The sequence below is a fragment of the Pteropus alecto genome, unplaced genomic scaffold, assembly GCF_000325575.1.
Source record: "Pteropus alecto unplaced genomic scaffold, ASM32557v1 scaffold392, whole genome shotgun sequence".
Lineage (NCBI taxonomy): Eukaryota > Metazoa > Chordata > Mammalia > Chiroptera > Pteropodidae > Pteropus > Pteropus alecto.
This window is the reverse complement of record NW_006431933.1, coordinates 380336-396482: the sequence shown is the minus strand read 5'-3', so window position 1 is coordinate 396482 and position 16147 is coordinate 380336. Positions and strand designations below refer to the sequence as shown.

The window sequence follows — 16147 nt, the reverse complement described above, 5'->3', positions numbered from 1 at the left end:
ATATTTCTATGTCTGTAAGCTTATTTTCTGGAAATTTTTCTTTCTTTCTGAGATGCCTTGTCATCTTAGTTGTTCATGATGTTTAATGGACTATTTTTCCACCTGGGTATTAATGGAAGTATATTCTTTTGTTTATCCAAAAAGATTTATTATATAAAGGACTCTCTTTAGCCTGCTGCAAAGAAGGCATTTTTCTTTTGGTTTCAAGAAGGTGGCATCTAAGCCTCTTGGATCTCTGCTTTATATAGAGCCTAAAGTCTTTTATTTTCTTGTAGATTTTAATCATAGTCACTCCTCTGTTTCAGTCTGTGTCAGTGGAGCAACAGTTTTGGTAGCGTTTGCTCAGATTCCTCTAGGCTCCATGGTGATCAGTCTTGGAGGATATAGCAGGAGGGGCCCTCTGGGTTGGGGGTTGAGGGCTGCAGCTCAGCCTCGGTTTTGCAACTGAGGTCAGTAAAAATCAACTATTGTTTCTCTGCTGTCCGGTTCTGTTTCTCTGCTTTATGCTCTAATGACTGCGCCTGCTGTCGGTTGTGTAGAAAATTCCTGGCACTTCCAGGCAGGGCTGTTCAGGGAAGTTACCACTCCTTCCCTCCTCCCCCTCCTCCTGCAAAGAGTTCCTGTGGCTGCAAGAGGCAGTTTCTTTATTTGTTCCAGTCTACCACACGACACCCAGGGTTCTGACCTGTGGTAGCTCTTATGCGCAGATCCCCTGTTCAGACATGCTGGTGTGCAGTTTGGGTGTTTTTTGTTCAGTTTTAGATGTTCAGCTTATTGTTGTTTCAAGGGGAGAGATCTGAGGATATCTCTCATTTCACCATGTTTTCCCAGAATCCCTGCCCTGGTTATATTTATTCCTAGGTATTTTATTATTTTTGTGATGCAATTGCAAATGGGATTGTGATCTTAATTTCTCTTTCTGATAGTTGAATGCATGATATTTAAAGACAGGCCTGGTCTAATTTAATCCTCGTTCATCTATAAGTAATGTGTCTTTTTCTCTGGCTTTTTACAATATTTTTCATTTGGCTTTGATCTCCAGTTTGAATGATATGCTTAAGTGTTGATTTTTAGTATTTATTCTGCTTAATGTTCTCTAGGCTTCCTTAATCTCCGATTTGATATCTGTCAGTAATTTTGGAAAAAAATCCAACCATTATTACTGCAAATGTTTTCTCCATTTCATTCTTTCTTCTCCTTTTGGTATTTCCATTTTGTATGTATCTTTTGTAATTGTCCCACGATTTTTGGATATTTTGTTTTGATTTTTATCATTTTACTTTTCCTTGCTTTTCAGTTTTAGACGACTCTAATGACATATCCTTAAGCCTCCTGAATTTTTTCCTCACTAATATCCAGTATACTGATAAGGCTATCAAAGGCATCCTTCATTGCTGTTATAGTATTTTTGATTCCTAGCATTTTTTTAAATCTTTCTTAAGGTTTCTATCTCTATTCTTACATTAACCATCTGTTATTTCATATTATCCACTTTGTCCATTAGAGTCCTTGGTATGGTTGCTTTAGATTCCCAGTAGAAGGAAAGTACCTCAACATAATAAAGGCCATATATGACAAACCCTCACCTAATATCATACTTAATGGTGAAAACTTGAAAACTTTCCTCTAAGATCAGGAATAAGACAAGAATGCCCACTCTCACCACTCTTATTTATTGTATTGGAAGTCCTAGCTAGAGCAATCAGGCAAGAAAAAGAAATAAAAGGTATCCAAATTGGGAATGTAGAAATCAAATTGTCACTCTTTGCATTATTCTTTATCTAGAAAACCCTAAAACCTCCACAAAAAAAACTATTAGAAACCATAAACAAATACAGTAAAGTTTCAGGCTACAAAATCAATGTACAAATCTCATAGCATTCTTATACACCAACAATGAAATTTCAGAAAAAGAAATGAAAAAAAAAAACAATTCATTTTGCAGTAACAACATAAAGAATAAAATACCTGGGAATAAACTTAACAAAGCATGTGAAGGACCTATACACTGAAAATTATAGGACATTACTAAAAGAAATTGAAGACAAAAAGAAATGGAAAAATATTCTGTGAATGGATTGGAAGAATCAACATAGTTAAAATATCCATATTACACAAAGCAATATACAGATTTAATACAATCCCCATCAAAATCCCAATGGTATTTTTTTAAAGAACTAGAACAAAATATCATCAGATTTATGTAGAATCACAAAAGCCACCAAAGAGTCAAAGCAATCCTGAGAAAAATGAGGCCAGAGGTATCACATTGTCTGACTTCAAATTATACTACAAGTTAACAATAATTAAAACAGCAAGGTATTGGCAGAAAAACAGACACATAGACCAATGGAACAGAATTAAGAGCCCAGAAATAAACTCGCATGAATATGAGCAAATAATTTTTGACAAAGGAGCCAAAAACATATAATGGAGAAAAGAAAGCCTCTTCAATAAGTGGTTCTGGGAATACTGGAAAGCCACATGCAAAAAGAATTGAACCTGGACTGCTATCTGTCACCATATACAAAAATTAATTCAAAATAGATCAAACACCTAAATATAAGACCTGAACCAATAAATTGCATAGAAGAAAACAAGTACTAAATCATGGACCTTGGATTTCGTAAGGATTTTATGAATTTGACCTCAAAGGCAAGGGAAGTAAAAGCAAAAATAAATGAATGGGACTATTTCAAACTAAAAAGCTTCTGCATAGCAAAAGAACCCATCAACAAAACAAAGAGGCAACCAATTGAACAACAACACCTCTTGCAAACAACACCTCTGATAAGGGCCTAATATCCAAAATATACAATGAATTCATACAACTCAATAACAACAACAACAAATAACAATCCAATTAAAAATGGGCAGTGGACCTTAACAGACACTTCTCCCAAGAAGACATATAAACAGCCAACAGAAATATGAGAAGATGCTCAACTTCACTAGTTATTAGGAAAATGCAAATGAAAACCACCATGAGATACTACCTCACACCTGTTAGAATGGCTATCAGCAACAGGACAAGTAATAATAAGTGTTGGAGAGGTATGGGGAAAAAAGAACCCTCATACACTATTGGTGGGCCTGCCAATTGGTACAGCCCCTAAGGGAAACAGTATGGAAATTCCTAAAAATTTAAGAATAGAATTACCATATGACCCAGCAATCCCTATTCTGGGTATCTACCCAAAATATTTGAAAACTTATATCTGTAAAGATGTGCACCCTGATGTTAACTGCAGTATTATTCATGGTGGACAAGACATGGAAACAACTGAAGTGTCTTTCGATAGATGATTGGATAAAGAAAATGTGGTACATACATAAAATAGAATATTATTCAGCCATAAGAAAAGATGAAATACTACCATTTGTGACAACATAGATGGATCTTGAGATTATAATGCTAAATGAAATAAATCAGACAGGAGAAGTTAAGAATCATATGATTTCATTCATTTGTGGGATATAAAACTGAAATCAACAAATGAACACGACAACAAAGATTAGTAGACATAGACGACAGTTTAGTGATTACCAGAGGAAAAGGGGGTAGATCAGGGTAAAGGGGGTCAAATATATGATGACAGATTTGACTTTGTGTGGTGAACACAATACAATATACAGATGATGTATTATTGAATTGTATACTTCAGCCCTATATAATTTTATTAACCCATATCACCCCAATAAATTTAATTAAAAAATTTCAAAATTGTTATTTTCCCTTCTTCCTGACAGGAGGATGCATGAGGGGATTTTTCTTTGATGTTTACCCTGGGTACATGGTGAAGCTCATGGAGGTAAAACTCATGAAGTTGTAGATAGCCCCTTTGGCAGAGTCCCCAGAAGTTTTTATATCTAAAATTAGTCCATGCTCAGTCTTTAGCAATCAATTATACTTTTCTACCAGGCTCTAGTAGTGATTTCTTCTCCCATTAAGCTGTAATTTTCTGTATTCATTTGTCGCTCTTTACAATGTTGAACCCAAAACCGGAAGTCAAATTATGTTTTTTAATCTACTCTGCTAACATCTGCCTTTTAATCAAAGAATTTCATTTTTTACGTTAAGAGTAACAAAGACTTGATTCTGCCATTTTGCTATGTATTTTCTGTGTCTTATGTTTTTTTGTTACTTAATTACTCCAGTGCTGCTTCTTTTATGTTAGAGAGATATTTCATAGTGTACCATCTATATTCCATTCTTGCTTCGTTCACTATGTATTTTCAAAGTTATTTTTATTGATTGCGTAGAGATTACAAATAATTTCCCATACAATTTTAAGAGGTGAATGTTAACCTGATAATAAAACCAGATAAAATAAATACAAAGAAAGAGAACTATAGACCAATACCCTTCATGGACATAGATGGAAAATATTAGAAAATTGTGTTGAGAAATATATTTTAAAATTTATATACCTTAGTTAAGTATAATTTATCCTAGGAATGAGGGGCTGGTTCAAAATTCAAAAACCCATCTACAGCCATGCCACCCTGAATATGCCCAATCTTGTCTGATCTCAGAAGCTAAGCAGGGTCGGGCCTGGTTAGTAGTTAGATAGGAGACCACCTTGGAATACCAAGTGCTGTAGGCATTTAAAAAATAATAAAAAATAAAAAGTTCAGAAATCCATCAACGTCAAGAGACTGAGACAAGATTTGTGAAAAAGAACTTTTATCCAAAATATACAAAGAACTCTGAAAACTCCATAATAAATAAAACAACTTGATAAAAATGAGCAAAAGCGTGCTTGTTTCGGTAGCACATATACTAAAAAAATGAGCAAAAGATATGGGGGTTTAACTAAATAAAGTATTTAATGTATTCTATTCAAAATCTATAACTATTTAGAAAATTCTAAAATATTTGTTTCACCTTCTTAAAAAATCTGAAGTGTTTTTATCCAACTATTTTAAATATATATTTTATCATTTCATCAATCACAACAGTTTAATATAGCTCACTTTTTTATATTTTTATTTTAACCTTGATTTTAACACAACAGAATATAAAAGGGAAGCTGAATGTAACCTTTTCTGAACATTCATAACATGCTAGGTATCATGGTAAAGATAATAAATGCACTAGTAGCTAATTTTAGGTCTCTTTGAGGAGACAATACTAGCAAATAGATGAATCTTTAATTGTTTTTCCTAGATCAAAAACACATATTTCTTACTTCACTCCCAAGCTTGGCTCCCAGGCCCGTTGGCCTCTTACTGTACCTTTACCTCTTTTAGTCAAAGTGTTGTTAGTATTCAGGGTAAGGAGAAATTCATCTTGATATGATATTCATCAATATTAAGCTAGAAGTGGTAAAAATATATCTAAGCAGAAACAACAAATGATAAAATAAAAAATAGGGGGTGAATATTCAGAGAGGAAGTTGATAGAACATCTTCAAATTCCAGCCAATCAATAAATCTTCTGATGAATGCGCAGAGAATTTTTGATCATGTTGTATAGTCTCCCTAAAATGAGGGTCAAGAAAATAAAGAGAATTCCCCAAGAACATGCTGAATCAGTAATCAGGCATATTAAAGAGACTATAGGCAATCTTTACAGGTGAGTTATAATCTAAGGTGAAGATATTTTAAAATGGTAAGTGTCCCTACATGGAGTTGGATGTTGTCTTAATTATTAATGAGAATCAGTATGGGAAGCAAACTCAATATCATGTTGGAATTCGACTCCAAAGTTTTGCCAGAAAACTTGCCAGCTTTGACTATTGGAGATAGGTACAGGTTTTGGGGAAGAAGAGAGGTCCATATATTCATTCACACATGGTACGTAAAAAGAAAGCACAAAGTTCTTGACAAAGATTTGAGAGAAGGCTCCTAGGACACCTTTACTTTCAACACAGAAGTTACAAAAGGAGTTTCTTGCAAGACCAAAGGAATGGTAATCTTTTCCAGTGGGCATAAGGCAAAGAAAACTTTTTCTCAGATATGAGGGGTCAAGGACTCTGGAAACTCCATTCTTCTTTCCCCCATTATCTCTGATACCAAAAGTGTACAAATTTGGAAACTGGAAAGAGAGCCTTGAGTTCCATATAATTAAATCATTAAACTCCGGCATCCATGATCGCATAATAACTGATAGAAAGTCAATGTCATCTCAAACCTCTTTATAGATTATTTATCTCAATGTTTTCGGCTTGAACACTACAAATATTACAAAAACCTACAATTACAGTAGTGCCATAAAATTATAAATTTGACAGTCTCCTGTTAAAACAGATGGCCCTCTAGAGTTCCAACCAATGCAGATTAAAAGCTATTATAAAGTATAAAATCAGACCACTGTGCACTTCAATCATACATTTAACAAAAAGCTGTGCTTAATGTGGCCATGCTTATCTGTAGAGCCTGCAGCTCTGCATTGCATGGAAATTAAACTTTAGCTGTTGATGCTTGAATAGTTACGTGGTTTTGTACAGAAAGGAAAAAAAAATATATGCGATACTCAGAGAATATCTCTTCATAGATTTCTAGGGCATATGCTATAGTAGTTATTTGTTTGGCAACCTTAAATCTGAATCCCCTTTCCAAGTTTGGAAAATAACCAAATTATAAGTTTTGGTAGAAGGCAGAACTTTATCTCCTTATGGGAGCTGAAAATGCCAGGTAATTGTTAGATTCCTTTTTGTTATGAAAAAAAAAAAATCTTTTATTACCTCTGGGCCCAACCTGAATCATACTTTAAGGGCACAACTTTAACAGGCAGGCTATTAATTCAGTGAGCCACTCTCCCGCTTTCTCTCTTCTTTCCCCTACTCCTTTATCATCTACCGAAGTACAAAGGTATCTCCAACCCCTTCCTCACCCCCAAAATCAGTGTATAGTATATGATAGTCAACAAAAACTGAGAAAAGACTCCTAGCTGAGAAAGAGATTCACCAAAAAGTAACCTCCTTGTTCTCATCAATCCAAACTATGAAGGGCTGATGTGACCATATAAACGGTGTCCCTGTCACCTTTTTTGATGCATCAACTATGGCTACATATCCCCATCATTTCCTTTTGAAATTCTAAGGTTCCAAGGATATTTTGATCTTCAAATGCTTGAAAGAGTATGTGCAAGTACATGAAACATTGTTAGGGTAAAAAAAAATTAAGACATACCTCTCTTAGGCCAAATCGTTTTATACATGATCACAATCAGTTTGATTCCAAATATAGCCAGAATCAAGCCAACAGAAAGGTTTAGAGATTATTAAAGGGCTTAAAAATTAAAATGAGACAATATAAAAATTAAATTCCTAAAGATCAGTGAATTACTAAAAACAGTGAATTGGCTGTAGAAGCAGTAATGAAGTAATTCTATTTCTGTAAGGGAAATTATTTTAAGGTCCCCAGGGCAAAAGATAATAAACGAGTTGGGGAATCATTAAAAAACTTCAGAACCAAAGATTTCAAACATTTGTCTTTCTGTGCCTGTATGCTACCTACATCATTCCCCAAAAGTCACCAGAATCAGATTCCTACAAACAGAAGACTAAGACATGTCATGTTGGTTTCTGCGGAAACTGCATCTTGTGAAGTAGTCTTTAAAAATTAAGAAAACCAAAAGAGTACAATGATAAGCCACTTTCTCTTTTCTCCTGTAATTTTTCTTTAATTTGCTTTCTGAGAGTTCAAGACAAAACAGAGTCATTAGTCTAAGATTCCTGAATTAACCTGAACTCAATTCACAGTGAATGTGGCCAAGAGTATATGCTTTTGTACATTTAAAACAAAGACTTTACATCAGCAGGACTTTAGGGCTCTGGTTCCACTGTATTTACTGTAAAATACATTAATGGTAGGGTAGAGGCTGGACAAAGAGGTGAAAACATCCATTACAAAATAACATGATAGATAGCAGGACTCTAGCTAGACTTTAAGGAACTGATTCTATTCTGGCAGGGAAAACACACACAATTAAATTTCACACTTATAAAATTATCACTCTGAATTCATGTATAAGAGGCATTTGGTTGTAGATACAATTCCATCTATAGATGCTAACTTTAAATTTAGAGAAGAAAAACACTCACTGCATTAATATTATGGGTTGAGGTTTCTTATATGATTCCTAAATCCACCTTCTTTTTTTGTTTTGATAACAATTTATAGCTGTGATAAGAAGTACCACAGCCTGGCTCAGACATGGTCCTTAGCTTCAGAAAGTCCATGGGTCATCTAGTTGTCTGTAACTGCTAAATCTGTTGCTTGGAGAGGCCTCAGAGCTCTGGATTTGCCAAGTAGAGTCCTCACCATTTAAGCTATTCCTACATATAGGACATGTATCACACAGTTCTAACCAGGGCACAATACAACTGCTGTGAAAGAAATGGTTACAGGGTAACTGCTCAACTTCCTCTTCAACTGTGTAATCTTCTTTGTATATTGAACACTTTAAACCCATATCAACTTGTTCCTGAGTTACTATCACTGTTGGAAGAGATGTGATCTTTTCCTTGTCAACTGGGGGAGGCCCTGTGTTTTCCAGTTGTCCTAAAAATTGGGTTACAATGGCAACAAGCCCTATCTAACCCCGGGCATAGTCCCCTGGGTTGGAGTGCAGTATCCCGCTCCAGGAAAAAGTGGGGATCCAGGAACTGCAGAATTTGCAAAGAATTCTGCAAAGAACTGTTGTATTATTCCTTCAATAGCTGGAGATCTATCAAGATGAGTACTTCCTTGTGATCTGTATCTCCAAGTCATTGGCAATCTTGGAGGTAGACTTGGTCCCCAGAAGTCAGTGTGAGTTTAGTGACCTCTCTCAGTGGTTCTATTATCTTGGTCCAGTGGATTGATACTTAGAAATGGTCTAAAATCTTATATAATCATTGTGTGGTGTAAATTGCACCAGAACTCTGCAAAATGTGTTGATATGCTATTGTCTATCTGGCTCCCACCACCACCTAAAAAACTGGAATCATCTGTCACTTCTTCAATAAAGCCTGATTCACACCTGGGACAAAAATTACACCTGGTAATTTGGGGCTATCTTCGTCCTTGCAAAAGTGGCTATAGTGGCGTCTGAGCCCTCCCAGGCAGCCGAGGCCATCACCATTTCTCTCTTCCTCTGCAGTTGTTTGAGAGGGCAGCAGGCCTGTCCTTCACTAGGCTACTACCTTCTGGCCATAGTTGCCATCTCTGCCACCTCTTCCTCAGCGCAGCCAGCCTTCCCAAGGCTGAGTCGGCTGGGCCCAGGAAGGTGGCGGGGCGGATGCAACCCCAAGGCCTGCCTCCAGCACCAGAGAGGCACAGAAAGGAAAGTCCCTTAGATTCCTTTAAAGTTTCGATATAGGCATGTGACATGGGCTCAGACAATCATATGTAACCACAGTCGATGTTAAATGTACTGATAAAAAAAGAATCAGAATCAGATGGATTTCCAATTAAAATTTCTCAGCGACTTCTTGCTGTGAAAATCTTCTCTGATCCAAACACATACAATGATGCATTAAGACATAAAAAGTAAAAAACAAAAAAAATGTAGTTGAGATCAAATACAAGAGACATATATCCATGAACCAGAATACACTGACGCTATGGCCTAACTGAACCCAGGGCCCAATAATAGGCAATGGTTTAGCCAGAAATTTAGCTCCTGCATGGCCAACAAGCCTGGAGTGATTTAGATAAGTCAGGGAAATAGAGGTAGGTTCACAATGTGAAGCCAAAAGCTAGGATGTGGATCCCAACTCATCGCTTTGAAAGGAGCCTAAAGAAATTACCCCAAATGTTGCCTGAGGCTAGAGTTAGAATAAAGCTGCAGTCCCAGGAAGGTAAAAGTCCAGACTCACAGCCTTGGAACCTAGTATTAAACCAAGTTACCTGCTGGCTTTGACTGGATCTGTCAAGTTCCCTAAGATCACTATGAGACAGGAGTCCTAATATGTCATTATTAAATCTAGTTTTGGACAGAGCCCAGAAGGACAAGAACAAGCAACTACAAAACTGCCAAAATAAAGAGGAGACTACAGAGGCAAGTAAGAGAAAGGGGAAAAAAATGAGGCTACAAATCAAAATTCCAAAATACAAGAAGAAATCTAATGGTATGAAAGAAAATCAACAAAGTAAACAGTTGAAACAGAAATTTACTCCACAGGGAATTATTTTTATATAATAATCTGACAAAAGGTTGAAAGCTTTCAAAAATATAAATGAAAGCATAACTTTGACTAAAAGAATGAAGAAATGAAAATACATAGATATTTTTAAAGATCTGATGTATTTAAAAATAGATGCACTTGAATCTTGGAAACTGGACATCTAATCTGAAAATTAAAAGTAGAATAATCTAAAGACTAGACCAAAAAAGCAAATTAGTAAAATATGAAATAATCTTGAGAAATAAGATAAAAGATACAGAAGATAGAATGAGATGCTTCCACATTTGTAAAATAGTATTTTCAGAGCAAGAGAATGGAAGGAATGGTGTGATGCAATACTTTGAAGATATAATTATTGAGAATTTTTAAATTAAGAAAAGCTTGAAAGTGGAGAATAAAAAGCACTTAGAACCTAATAGAATAAATTTAAATACATCTAGACATTTCATAGAGAAGATACAGAATTTCAAAGATGAAGAGATTATAGTAAAAGTTGCAAATGACAGATTATCTACATATTAATAACAATTCAATTGAGAGAAGACTTCTAGCCAGCAGCATTTAATGACAAAGAAAAAGGGGTAACATCTTCAGAGGGGGGGAAAAAAAAACAACTCTCAATTTATCGTTTTTATTCAGCTAAACTTATAATTTAAGCTTTCAGGGAGGGTGAAGAAATTTAAAGCATGAAAATACTGTGGGAGCCTTAATATAAATATGTATTTAAAAAAACACCAGTTAGAAAATCTAATGGAGGAGAACTTCTTTGCAATACTAAAATGTAAATAAAATACCAGACAAAAACTTATCAAGAAATATTCAAAATATATATGAATAAAATTTTACAGTACTCTTAAGGACCAAAGATAGACTTGAGTAAATGGAAATACATACACATTCTTGTATTGAAAGAATCAACATAATAAGGTGTCAGGTCTCCTTAAATTTATTTATAAGTGTAACATAATTCCAACTGTCTTAGTTTGGGCTGCTGTAACAAAATATCATAGACTGGATAGCTTATAAACAACAGAAATTTATTTCTCACATTCTAGAGGCTGTGAAGTCCAAAATTAAGGAACCAGCAAGTTCACTGTCTAGAGATGGCCCATTTCCTGGATGGCCATCTCCTTACTGCATCCTCACATGGTGCAAGGGGCTAAGGATCTCTCTGTGGTCTCTTTTATAAGAGTAGTAATCCCATTTATTAAGGCTCTATCCTCATGACCAAATCAACTCCCAAAGGCCCCACTTCCTAATACTACCATCTTGGGGGTGAAAATTTCAAAATATGAATTTAGAGGTAACATTAAAACATACTAGGTATCCTTTAAAATTAAAACATTCTGATATTGGTACATAGATACATCAAAGGAAAAGAATGGAAAATCTAGGAAACACTTTATTCCATATGAAATTTAAGTATACAATAAAAGCAATGTCTCAAACCACTGGGAGAAAAGACTGACTTTTATTTAGTTGATGACAGCTAGCTAGATAGCCTTATTGAAAAAGATAAACTGGGATCTACTCCTTACATTATACACAAAGATAATTCTAAATGGATCAGAGATTTAAAATAAGCATATAAATGCCAGAGGAAAACATGGGTGAATTCTTCTATAATCTGAGAGTGGGAGAAACCCTTCTAACTATGTTTTAAGATCCAGAAGTAATAAGGGAAAAGGCCAATATATTAGACTACATTGGGAAAAAAAAATGGCAAAGCACCATAAGTAAGATGGTAAATAATAAACTGGGAAAGATATAAAACTTCAAAAAGTAAAGAAGAAAAGACTATCAATACCAGAGAAAATCTGGATAAATATATGAACATACAATAACAGAAAAAATGCAAATGGATCTTAATACTAAGATGATTAACTCAAGATGAAAGACCATTTCATGCTACCAAAATTAGCTGAGGCTATGAGGTAACATTGCTGGTGGTAGTAGAAAATAGAAAATCCCTATAGAGGGAAATATGGCACTATCCTACAAAATTACATATGCACTTACCCTGTAACCCAGCAATCTCACTTCTAAAATATATCCATTTTAAAGATACATTGCCCCAAATACAAAAAGATATATATAAAAGACTATTCATGGAAACATTATTTATAATGATAGAGAAAGCACAAAATGGTCTCAAATGTCTATCAATAGGGAAATGGTTAAATAAATGTGGTATTGAAAAGTGAAGTCAGGTGCAAAAGGGATTAAGAAATATTTCTGTATAATACTATGAATTAATCTTAGGATATGCTGTTTAGAGAAGAAAAGTAAGAAGAAAAAAACAGTGCAGATGCCATTTTTCTTTCTAGGAAAGGGGAAATATTAATTATAAATGTGGAAATAGGAGCTAGATTTTATTGAAAATACCTTGTTTTGTACCTGGTTCGTGGCTCCACCTGGGGTGCGAACCCAGGACCTTCTGCGTGTAAAGCAGACATGCTAATCACTACACTATGGAGCCACCCCCAGAATGTGTATTTTAAACTTTGAAGATAACTAATAAAGGAATAAAAATTTTAATAGTCTCCAAATAAGCAAGCGGAAAATTTTATCTATTGAACAGAAGGCAAGAAAAAAAAGGAGCAAAAAAAATTGGTTAATAAAAAATGCAAAATAAGTCCAAATACATTAGTAATAAAAATAAATGAAACAGATTATACTATTTTATTAAAAGAGTGTGACATTAAAAATTCAACTACATAAGACATACTGAAAAACACCTCAGAAATGTTAAAAACAAAAGAATGGAAAAATATATAGCATGCAAATACTAACAATAAAAAGATGCTAAAACTTCATTAATACAAGTCAAATTAGAATTTGAAGCAAAAAATACTAATTGGAATAGAGATAATTTGCAATAACATGCAAATTCTACCAGAAAGATTTAAAAGTTAACTAGTATGCAACTGACAACATTGCCTCAAGACATATACAACAAAAATCTATAATCACAATGGGAAATTTAAAAACATCTCTATCATAAACTGATAGAGAAAGCAGGCAAAAATTGTTAAGGATATAGAATCTTTGAACACAAAATTAATTAGCAGACAATAAATATAAAATATACATTATTTCCAAATGTAAATGGAATGTTTTTAAAAATTAGTCACATACTAGAACTTAAGGACTTGTGAAAATGTATAAAAGATCTGTTATCATATTTACCATGTTTCTCCCTGATCACAATAAATTGAATTAAAAATTAAGCACACACAAAAAAGCTGGTTAAAAACATAACAATCTTTGTAAACTTAAAAACGCTCTCAGAAGTGACTCATAATTAACAAAAAGATTGCAATGGAAATCACAAAATAGAAATTTAGAAGTGAATAACAATGAAAGTACTACATTTCAAAACTAGTAATGTTCAGCAAAAACAGAATGTAAAAGGAAATTTGTAGTTTAAAATGTATTTATTTAAAACTGAAAGAGATTGAAAATAAAGAGGTTAATTGTAAGTAAAGGAATTAAGTGTTCTGTTCCAGAAATCAGAAATGACAAACTTCCAGTTAATATGAAAGAAACAGAGACTTTATGGGACTAGAAAAAATTTTGAAGTTGCTTCCTTGAAACAAGAACAGGAAGCTATATATAAAAAAAAAGACATTCAGGAAATAACAAGAATAAAGAAATAAAAACATAGAAAACCCTTAATAAAATGGTTAAAGTACAATGTTGAGAAAAATCTCCCATTAAACAGAGAGAAAAAAGATAAATTTAAGAAAATAGGAGGTAAAAGGGAACCTGTTGAGGGAGTCTAACATCTAAAAAATAAGAATTCTTAAGGAAAGACAAAGAAGCAAAGACCAAGAAAATAAAGAAGAAATCATCAATGAAATTATTTTAAAATGTGTCCCCTATCTGAATGATCCATGTTTCACAATTAAATGGATCCACTAACTTAAGGGCTCAAATCTAGTCATGTCTTCATAAAATTTCAGAACACTAGAGACCCTACAGCTGCCAGAGAGGAGAAAAGAAGAGGGCTTAACAAGAATGTTCAAAGTTCAGAATAGCATTGACCTTCTTATCAGTAATAATAAAAGCCAAAAACTAACAGAGCAACATCACTTTGAGAAAATAATTCCAATCTAGAATTTAACAAGTAGCTAAACTGTCAAATAAGTGTGAGGGTAGAATAAAGAAAATTTCCTCCAGACATGCAAGATCTTAACCATTTCGAGGGAGTAAACTAAGAAAGAAGAATACATGGGATTCAGGCAATGTTGGCCGAGGGAAGGCAATGGAAGAGGGAAGGAAATCCCCAATATGATTGGTGGAGTGAAATCTCAGAAGGACAACTGCAGAGCAGGGAGAGAACTAACAGTTTCCAGAAGAGATTTCTTCAAGAATATAAAATTGATAGAGTCTAATATATGTTAATATATTATGAAGCTATTTTCACAATGGAGCAAAATTTGAGACTGAAACACTTGCAAACAAAACAAAACAGAGATATTAACTCCAGAAAACAAACAAACAAAATATATGCAGAAAAGATTACTCTAAGATAAATAACATTTATATAGTCCTAATAATATTTATAATTATGGTTAAATGACTATCATTTAACCAAAGTAACCATATAACTTCCCTGGAAGGAAAGGTCACAGGGAGTATAGATATGTATGGTGGGGATAGAGTAATGGTGAAAGATAACTGAACACTGATAGCAATATCCTATATTGGGAAATTAATAGAAAATGTTTAAAATTTCACAAGAAAGGAATAGTAATATAACACACACCAATGATAACAATTAACTAAAGGAGTTGAAAATAATTGCTTCTGGGGAGCAAGAATGGGAAAATGTGACAGATGTGTTGTTATGAAACAATCTATTTGCACAAGTATATGACTTTCCAAGTATATGCATATATAACTTTGATAAAATATAAATAATAAGAGAAATAACATTGTAAAATAAGTTGGAATAAAGAAGACAAGAACAGTAAAAGTGAAATGGAAAACAAAGAAATATATAGGATCAACAAAACTAAAATTTTTTTAAAAAATGTTTTTAAATTGGGCATATCTCTGGTAATACTGAACAAAAAAAGTGGGAAAGTAACAAATATTAGGAACAATAAGGAGGTATAACATTATAAACAGAATTTTCTACCATTAAAGATAATTTAAGAAAAATATATAGAAACATATTTGGAAACAAATAAAATAATTTCTAATAAAAAATAAATTATAATATGAATTAACCAATAAAATTTTTAAAAAATTAAATTGGTAGAATCTTTAGAAAAATGGCATAGATGATAGTGGCTTTGTTCATCTGCTCTTATGATCACATCAAAGTTGTGACGGAAACATGGAGCAAACAGCAAGCAGAGTCACTTGGGGTCTAGATGAACAAGCCTTACAACTAAGGAGAGAAATAAGAAATCACCCTGCAACAGGAGATAGGATAGGGCGAAGACACAAGGCTCCCCGATCCCAAGCAGCTGAGTGGGACAGAGGATGCGTCAGCTGGCAGCTATAGATGTTCCTCTTAAAGGGGCCGTGTCTGTGAGCAGTGATGGACTTGCTTGCTCAATCTGAGCACCAGTGCCCGGTAAGCTGCTGGGTGGGGAGCACCAGGGACTTAAAGGGGGACACTGAGTTGTTGGAGGGAAGGCCAGAGGTGAGGCTTTATCCTGGGAAGAAGTGCTGGTGGTATCCATTGTTCCTCTGTTGAGCCCACCCCCTTCCCAGTGTGTGGATGAAGTGCCGCCATAGCTGAGACATCATGGAACTGGATAACAGAGGTCACTCCTACACAGTAGATCCCCTGAAATTCTGCCTCCCCAACTCAAGCCACATCTAGTTGTATCCTCAGTGAGCCTGGTGCTCCTTACTTACCCAACGTTGATACAGTGGTAGCAGCTGACCTCAGTTTCCAGTGTGGTTCCAGCAGCTGACCTCAGTTTCCATGTGGTTTCTTGAGGCAACTATAAGCACAGCATCTGTATATTCCTTGCTGAATCTTAACAGGTGGCCCTGGAGGTACACAG

At 34.5% G+C, this 16147-nt stretch overlaps 3 pseudogenes; 2 read left to right on the top strand and 1 right to left on the bottom strand.

Moving 5' to 3' along the window:
- The first annotated feature begins 4488 nt into the window (after nt 1-4488).
- On the top strand, nt 4489-4607 carry LOC112475617 (annotated as a pseudogene).
- A 3569-nt stretch (nt 4608-8176) lies between these two features.
- Nucleotides 8177-9712, bottom strand: LOC102879890 (annotated as a pseudogene).
- Nucleotides 9713-9901: 189 nt separating this feature from the next.
- LOC112475608 overlaps nt 9902-16147 on the top strand; it is an 8550-nt pseudogene continuing 2304 nt past the window's right edge.